This window comes from Buteo buteo, chromosome Z (assembly GCF_964188355.1).
Source record: "Buteo buteo chromosome Z, bButBut1.hap1.1, whole genome shotgun sequence".
In the NCBI taxonomy this organism is placed as follows: domain Eukaryota; kingdom Metazoa; phylum Chordata; class Aves; order Accipitriformes; family Accipitridae; genus Buteo; species Buteo buteo.
This window is the reverse complement of record NC_134204.1, coordinates 51,012,958-51,020,927: the sequence shown is the minus strand read 5'-3', so window position 1 is coordinate 51,020,927 and position 7,970 is coordinate 51,012,958. Positions and strand designations below refer to the sequence as shown.

General features: G+C 48.2%; 1 protein-coding gene across 6 annotated transcripts in view; it reads left to right on the top strand.

Annotated features, from left to right (window-relative positions):
* Window positions 1-2,657: 2,657 nt before the first annotated feature.
* CDC42SE2 (CDC42 small effector 2) overlaps window positions 2,658-7,970 on the top strand; it is an 86,100-nt gene continuing 80,787 nt past the window's right edge. For 5 of the 6 annotated variants that reach the window (XM_075021194.1, XM_075021203.1, XM_075021197.1 and 2 more), the window contains exons 1-2: window positions 2,658-3,009; window positions 3,946-4,003. The gene's annotated coding sequence lies outside the window, so the exon portion shown is untranslated. Of the gene's footprint in view, window positions 3,010-3,804; window positions 3,823-3,945; window positions 4,004-7,970 lie in introns of those variants that run through there. The other variant, XM_075021204.1, reaches the window with a different exon arrangement.

The window sequence follows — 7,970 nt, the reverse complement described above, 5'->3', positions numbered from 1 at the left end:
AGTTGAGTTTTTTTGCAAGCATGGCTGGCTCTGTACACAGTTTGTTCTCACAAACTACACGATTAGTACTTTGCTAGTAACTATGGCAGCTGAATACATACCATTGCTGCCAGAAGCAGCCTCACATGACTGTCTTCTGACATGTATTTGGCATGCGCTTTCATAAAGCAGATGAATCTCCTGACTCTGCTGCTGGACCTGGAGGGGTTGGCTTCTCACAGGTTCATGCTACTGGGCTACGCAACGTGCCTGTGGGCTCTTTAGTGTCCGTTGAGACACGTGGCAGGGGAGAGGCCTGAAACTCTGAAGATATACCGGAACCATCTAACACAGATGATTGTGGATGCATGCACTTGACACATTGTTGTCCCTTGAGAGGAATTTCTGTGTGGAACAGTTCAAACCGTGTGTTAGCACAGGGTCTGATGAAAATGCCACAACTCTTTAGAATACAGTGGTACTCCGAATGTGGACAGTCCTTCATGGGAATTGTTAATGTGTTAGCAGCTTTGGCCTAAGATTCCTGTGATGCTCCGGTGATTCACCTGCTCCTGCATGAAATTTGGCCAATAAAAGCTGGAAGTTCTTACTTACATCACATGTCTTAAATGCACAACACTGAAGCGACATGTTGCATGGTGTTCCCCTTCTTGGTTTGTACACTTACCAAACCAGGATAATGTTTCTGCAGAAGTTCTCTGTGTAAATATGCCTACTTGCAACATTTGCATTTAACAACACTTTTTTTTGCACAAGCTCAACAGAATTTCTGTTAGCGTGTCTTCTTCAATATTGCTTTGCTCCTTTGCCCAAGAATTTTTCAGGAGTGGAGTCCTGAGAAACAGAGCTTAAGAAAGAAAAGGAACTTGTGGTTAGATCTCTACCCAAACTTTGGATTAAATTTCTGTTTTTACCACACACTATATGTATGACCTGAGGCAAGAATACTGCCTCTTTATGCTGCAATTTCTCATCTGGAAAGCGGGGAGAATAATACTTTCTCTACATCACAGGGTTCTTGTGAAGTTAAGTCCCTTAACAGTAATGAGAAGCTTAAGCAGAATGGAAGCAACCACCACAGCTGTTCTTTGCAGGCATCAGATAAGGGTGTTCATCATCTAAACAAACGCAGCTGAAACACCACGGGCAGGGTGCTGGGCTGGAACTGGTTTCCAGTGCCCCTGTCCGTGCAAGGGGAGATCAGTGGCTGGGCATGCCTCACACGGTGTCCTTCTGAAGGCAAATTAGACATAACCACATCTGGTACCTCGGTGGGCACAATTAAAGACCTCCTAGAAAAATGTCCAAAATCGTAAAAACAAGAGTCTGGAAAAATAACAAAAATCAACCACATTGTCTTACTAACGACAAGAAATCTATATTGTTAATAAGTGTAAATGTCAGGGATTCATACAGACTAAGAGATCAAAAGGTTTTGAATTTTTTTTTTTTTAAATGCTTGATACCCTTCTCAGACTGTTTTATAGCTGTTTGTGGATTTAGGGACAGACCAGGAAATTTTCCACTCTACAACTGGTCCCTCCAGTCTCCTTCCCTGTGATACTGTCCAAATTCAGCTTACTGGCAACTCGTTAGCACTGCTGCATTTTCCATTTTAACCCATGCTGCTGAACCATGGGTGACGTGCAAATCCAGGACAAGCAGTGCACAGGTGAGATGGTGGAGGATGGCAGCCTCTCCCTGCGTGGAGAACTGCAGCTCGGCAGCACCAAGGTGTCACTGGGTAGAGCTGCCGGCCGTACTTTGCCACCCAGCCAGGAACACCTGAACTTGCACGTTTGTCATGTTTCACATTTGAGTCGTGCTTGCCACCTTTAGCTTTTTTCCCCCCTTTTTTTCTTTTTAAAAGACAATATACACCCAGTGGAATGGAAAGAGCTCCCTTCAAGAGCAGCAGTGGTGCCACAGCTATTTTGAATCAGTAAATCACTTATGGGAGTGACGAGCCATCACCTCTCAGCAAGGTCAGGTTCAGGTTGCTGTCACGGACTGAAGGGACTGCCGGGGGGGGACAGGGACGTAGGATGGGGAAGTTTACCAACGCGCAGAGGGGCTTGCTGCCGTTGACAGCCAGGGATCTGAAGCCAGAGCCCCGTCTCTTTTCTTGGAGGTCTGACCCCAACCGCACCAGCTTTCGTGACCCGCCTCCCACACCCCCTCAAGGCCTCTGCAACGACAGCACCGAATTTTGGGCAGCCGGCTACCGAACGGTCAGCCATTTGCGTTACCTGCCCCGGGGCGTGCCGTCTCCTCACGGAGGGAAGGCAGAAAACGCACCTGAGGAGGGGCGAGATGACCCCGCCGGCTGCGGAGGACTCTGGAGGCGCTGGCTTCGCCCGCCTCCGGACAGGGAGAGCCCATCCCGGGGACCACACCGCCGCCAGCCCGGCCCCCGCGGCCCGCTGGGGTTGCGCGATAAGGCCCGCCGTGGCTCCACGGTCGCCGCGCTCCGACCGCCTGACGGCAGCCGCCGCGCCCGGGCGGTCGGAGCGGGGCGGGCAGGGGGCGCTGCGGCGCCGGGCCCTGACGGCGGTTTGAAAGCGCGGCGGCGGCGCGGGCGGTACATCGGTAGGGCTGACGGGCAGCGGCAGCCGTCCTCGCCGCCGCCCGGCCTCCTTTGTCCCTCCCCTCCCCGGCGCGCCCAGCCCAGCCGGCAGCGCGGAGCGGGCCGGCCTGGGGATTCCCTCCCCGCGCCGCCGAGGTCGCCATCTTCACCCCCTACCTCGCTTCGGACCCTGCCGGCCGGGCTCCCGGGAGCGCGGGGCGGGGAGGGGGGGGCTGCGCCGCGCCCGCCCGCCCGCCCGCCAGCCCGCCCGCCAGCCCGCTGCATGTGACCGCCGGGCGGTAGCGGCCTCCTCCGCGGATCTCGTCTGCGTCCTCCTCCGCCCCCAGCGCGGCGGGGACTCGGCGCGGGGCGCCCGGCAGCGGGGGACGGAGGTGCCGGGGCGCGGCGGGCAGACAAAGGAGCGGGCGCCGCCGTGGGCAGCGGTGAGTGGCGGGGGTGCGGGGTCCCCGCCTGTCGCCGCCCCTCTTCCCCGGCGCGCCCGCCGGGCAGGTACCTGCCGGCGGGCCGGGCTGCGCCGCGGCCGCTCCCTTCCCCGGGGCGGGGGCGGGGGCGCGGGCGCCGGGACTCGGGCTGCTGCCGCTGCCGGCGGGGGTGGGGGCTGCCCATCTGCCGCCGCCGCCGCCGCCTGAGACCGCCGGTGTTTCCCGCACCGCCGACCCCGCGGCCGGGCAGTGGCGACCGAGGAGCCCGGGGGCCTGGGCTGGGCCGGGCGGGGCGTTGTGGGGGGGAGCCTCCGGCCCCGTCGCCGCGGGAGCGGGCAGCAGGGAGCGGGCAGCGGGGCTGGCCAGTGCCGCGGGCGCGGCAGGGATGCTCGGCGGTAATCCCGCCTGACACTCGGTCAGAAAGGAGCAAGCAACAGATTTTTTTTTTTTTTTTTGGGTGGGCGATAAGAAAAGGTGAGCAGGGTTTGGGGTTTTTTTATTGTTTGGTCGTCCCCCCCCCCTTGGCCAAGCGGGAGGGCAGGTGCTGCCGTGAGCAGGTGGGTGAGCGGCGGGAGCGGCCGGGCAGCGGGGCCTGGGCTCGGCCTGTGGAGGGCACAGGGCGTGGTGGCGTGCCGGGGATGCCGCGGAGCCGCCCCCCCCCCCGCCCCGGGCCGCCGCCACCCGTGTCCCTGACCGCCGTGGGGAGCCCCGGGGAGCGGCGTGAGGGGCGGAAGGCCGACCTGGGCGGGGGGTGGTGGTGGGCGCTGGGGTATAGCAGCTATGACTCTGTTGTGCATCCAGCGAGGGAGAGTCGTACGTAACACGGTGGTTTGAAATGTGGTGCTTGTCTTCTGGGTTAAGCGTTTGGTTTTCAGGCAGTTATTCAATGTGTGTAACCTTGTGCTCTTACCAAAACTGTAAATCTTACTTCCATAGGGCAGGGGAGCATAAGGTCCTGCGACTTGTAACTCTGATGTTGGATATGCATTAAACTGTAAGTCTTCTGATTTTGTTTTTGAAGTTGGATGGATGAATGGAGTATTTATTTCACGTTTGTGTGAGAAAAACTTCAGAAGTAGTTTAAATGAAACCCTGAACAGACTTTTCCCACACCCGTTGCACGTATATGCCTCCTGGACTGCAATAATTGATTAAAAAATAGAAAAGTAAAGAAAATCCGTAAAGCCTAGGGGGAGGGGTTACCTCAAGCTCTTTTTTAAGGGTTTTTTTTGGTGGTGGTTCTTACTTAATTCTCAAGGGCTGACAGTCAGATTTTAAGCTTAAATCAATGTATAGGGAACACCTGTAAGTGTAATACTAGTATGTTTCCTTATATTTAACTGAAGTAACTGAGGTTCGGTGGTGCTTTTTTCTTGCTCATATGGATTGTTTAGTCAATTTCCTTAGGTAATATGATTAATAATAGCTCAGTGAAGGTACAGATATGTTTCTCAAAGTTGTTTTTTATGTTGTTTAAATATAGATGCAATTTTGAAAGATGTAATAAAATACTAAATTTGTATAGTAATTATTTTTTTGAAGGGAGAAAGGGACTATTGTAATCGTAGAAAGTGATCAGGCAAATGATTGCAACCACTAATGAACTAAGTAGCAGCTCAAGTAAGCAATGAGATAATTCACTGTATAATTTTAGTATGTACATAAATTTAATTGTGTGTCAGTAGTTGCATCTGCTCTCTTAAATTCCCATTAGCTGGAGTGAGGAACTAGAATCTGGATATAGCTGTCCAGATATCTAAAATGAGTTTGCTAAGGGGTAATACTTTCTGGATGCTTTCTGGTTTGAGTAAAGGCTGGTATCCTTTCCGCAGCAGGGAATCAGTTATTCTATGTTCACGGAGCTTCCTAGTGAATTTTCTGTGTATCTAGACCAAAGTTGTATAGATAGGAAATTACAGTGTACGGTCTATAAAACATTATAATGCATTTGTACACCAGAGGAATGAAGAACTCTGAAACTGTTGTCTGAAACTGTTGTCCAGAAGTGTTACAGCTGTGTCATATGTTATCTTCGATTTAAGGGCTGTTTTGCTGAAAAGTAATTGACAATTTACTTACACTGTCATATAACCAGTCAAAATAAATTGTTTTGAAGCTTGCTAGTAGTTCTGACTTTATGAGGGTGTCAGCAGTTCCGTGACTTGCAGTGTGGTGGTCTGTGGGAAGCCTTGTGGACATCGTGGCTTGTCACGATAGGGAAAAGACAGTTAGAAATGTTTTGAACATCCCATCATAGTTTCTGCTGTCCAAAAAATAAGTTGAGTTCATTTAGAAACAGGAAGGGGAGAAGGGAAGTTGAGTGTGCATTCCAAATGGCTTTCTAAATATTTTATTGTGACTTTTTTTAACCTAGATATCACAGCTTTCATTGCAGTGATAAAACATTAACCCTAAAGCAGTGTTGAGAAATCAGGTCATGTCCCGTGGAATCAAGAAGTGTTGAACATCTCATTTCATATTTTTCACTAACAAGAAGCGCAATTGACACTCTTTTACGTTTCTGGAAGAAGTAATGGTTTGTGGTGGTGAAATGATGTTAATCAGCAGTTGCTGCTATAATTCATTGTCCACTGGGGAGGAGTCTGTGTAACACCTGGTAACTTGAGCCAGCCTTTTGGAGCAAACTTGCGCAAACCCTTTAGGTATTTGTGCCAGACCTTTTGACCCTCAAAGGTGGGGTGTGAAGGGGTTTCTTTTCAGTTAGGATTTCTTGCTAGGATTACAATACACTATAAGAAAAACACTTTTTCTTTAGGCTGTTGACATATGAATTACAAGGAAAACATATTTCATTCTGTGGTATATGACTGAGGTGGCAGTTACTTGGAGTTCAAGAAGTTTTTTCCAGCTATTAAGAATAGTGTTGAGACATTTGCTTTGCTTAATGTGATTTATAGACAAGCCTTCAGGCATGAAGCATAATGTGGAATTAAATTACTCAATACTGTAACAACAAAAAAAAAAAGTTACCGTACTTCCTGGATGTACCTTTCTTGCAGGTGGTTTTTTTGTTTGTCTCATTTTTGGTGAACTTAGCTTGTTGTGGAGTGGCAAATTATATGTAAGGTTAGAATACCATAGTGCTAAAGAAGGTCTCTTGCCAGTCTGTTTTGCAAACTCTGTCATGATTTGTGTTAGCTCTATGTGCAGAAACCCACTGGGTTCTGGTCAGTGTCACTAAGTACTTGTATAGAATTAAAATATGACTAACTTTCACTTACTTTTGAAGTAATACATTGACTATTCAACTAGCTTTCAGCAACTTAGTTGCAGCTCTTGATTACGCTTGACAACCTGAGTCCAGGAATGGAACAGCAATTTATCATCAAATTCATTACTGCAACACATGTTTTTACTAGATATGGTTCTAGCTAATATCAAAGATTGTCACCTTACATTAACATGCATCTGAATGACACAGTTATCTTTGGTCGCCACCTTACCTCTGGGTATCTGTTTCTCGCTGTATACCTCTGTGCGCTCAGATAGAGAAAAAGGGTGAAGACTTGTGTGGCCCTTCATAGAGCCTTGTTGTACCTTACTGTGTTGTACTCATTAAAATGTGTTTGCTAGTAACTACCGTATCTGTTTAATATTAGTCTTCTTGTGCATCCTAATCTTAATATTGGCCTGTAAAGCAAGTGACTGAGTTTTAAAAGAACTGGCGATGTTGTGAAAGTGTTAGTCACTGTTTTGATACCTCAAAAATCAGAGAAATGCTTTCTTATATATGCTGAAGGATTGTAGGGAATTGGCTGCTGTTTACTCCACAAATGTAGATGATACATATATGCCTGTTTTCTAATGCAATTTTATCAGTTCTTACAGTATACTTAGCAGGGTTAACATAAGGGAGTTTTTTTAATATCATAGCTTGCTGTAATACTGTTGCATTAAAAGTAGTGAAGCTAAGCGTACATGATGATGATTGCACAACTAAATGATTATTTTTTTTCCAGAACAAATTTTTTAATAGACTAAATGGAGATATATTAGAAAAGCAGGGACATGGCATTCCTTCCTGTAGCCAAGCCTGGGAGGAAAATAAAGGGGTGAGGGGGAGGAGGAATGCTTCCCTGAAGGATGCTGATCCTGAGATGGGTGGGTTGGATTCCTTTTTGTTTAAAAAAAGTCAGTAAATCTGAAGGCTTTTGAGTATTCACAGTCACTTAAAAGTTTCAGGATATTTTGATGAAGCAAGTCTGTCTTGCATGATTAGTGTCTCTTGTTTTATTGCATGATCCGTGATGATGTCAAGAAATAATGACAAATTCAAGGAACAAGCAACCTGAAACAAATGAAGGTGGGTAAGAGAGCAATCAAACAGCTGCACTGAACGTGTTGAAGCGGGGGCTTCACATAAAGAGCAGATCGAAGAGGAGGTTTAGCAGTGGGAGAGCTGGCTGTTACTAACAAAGAGACTATAGGAAGTTAGGCTGGTGTGTGTCCTATTGAGAAGGTCTGTTCTCAGTGCCTGTTACATAGCTGGATAACTCTGAGGACCCCTTTGGTCTCTTTCTAGTTCAATTTTTTGTGTGTGGTTATAAGTGGATGTGTGAGATGAAACTACTAGTCCAAGGGTAATTACTGTCCCAAGAAGAACAGAAGATTTCTCTTGATTGCTTCTCCTCAACTCCAAGAGGAAGAGGAGCTCTCTTGCCTGTAACGAAGGCACAGTTAATTAGCGCAGACCTAATTCAGAGCACTCTTCCATCTTCTTTGTCAGCGTCACATTAACAGAAGGGTTTAGGAGGGAGGTGTAAAGAGGAAGACATAAGGTGTCAATGCGATCATCAGCAGGTTTTGCAGGCTTCTTCCTGAAAACATGACTATACTATATTAACTTCCTCCTCTGATTTAGTTAGCTTTCTGTCCAATCAGATGGGTAATATTTGTCATGAGATGTCAGAGGGAGAACTGATACCTTCTCTCTGCATGTG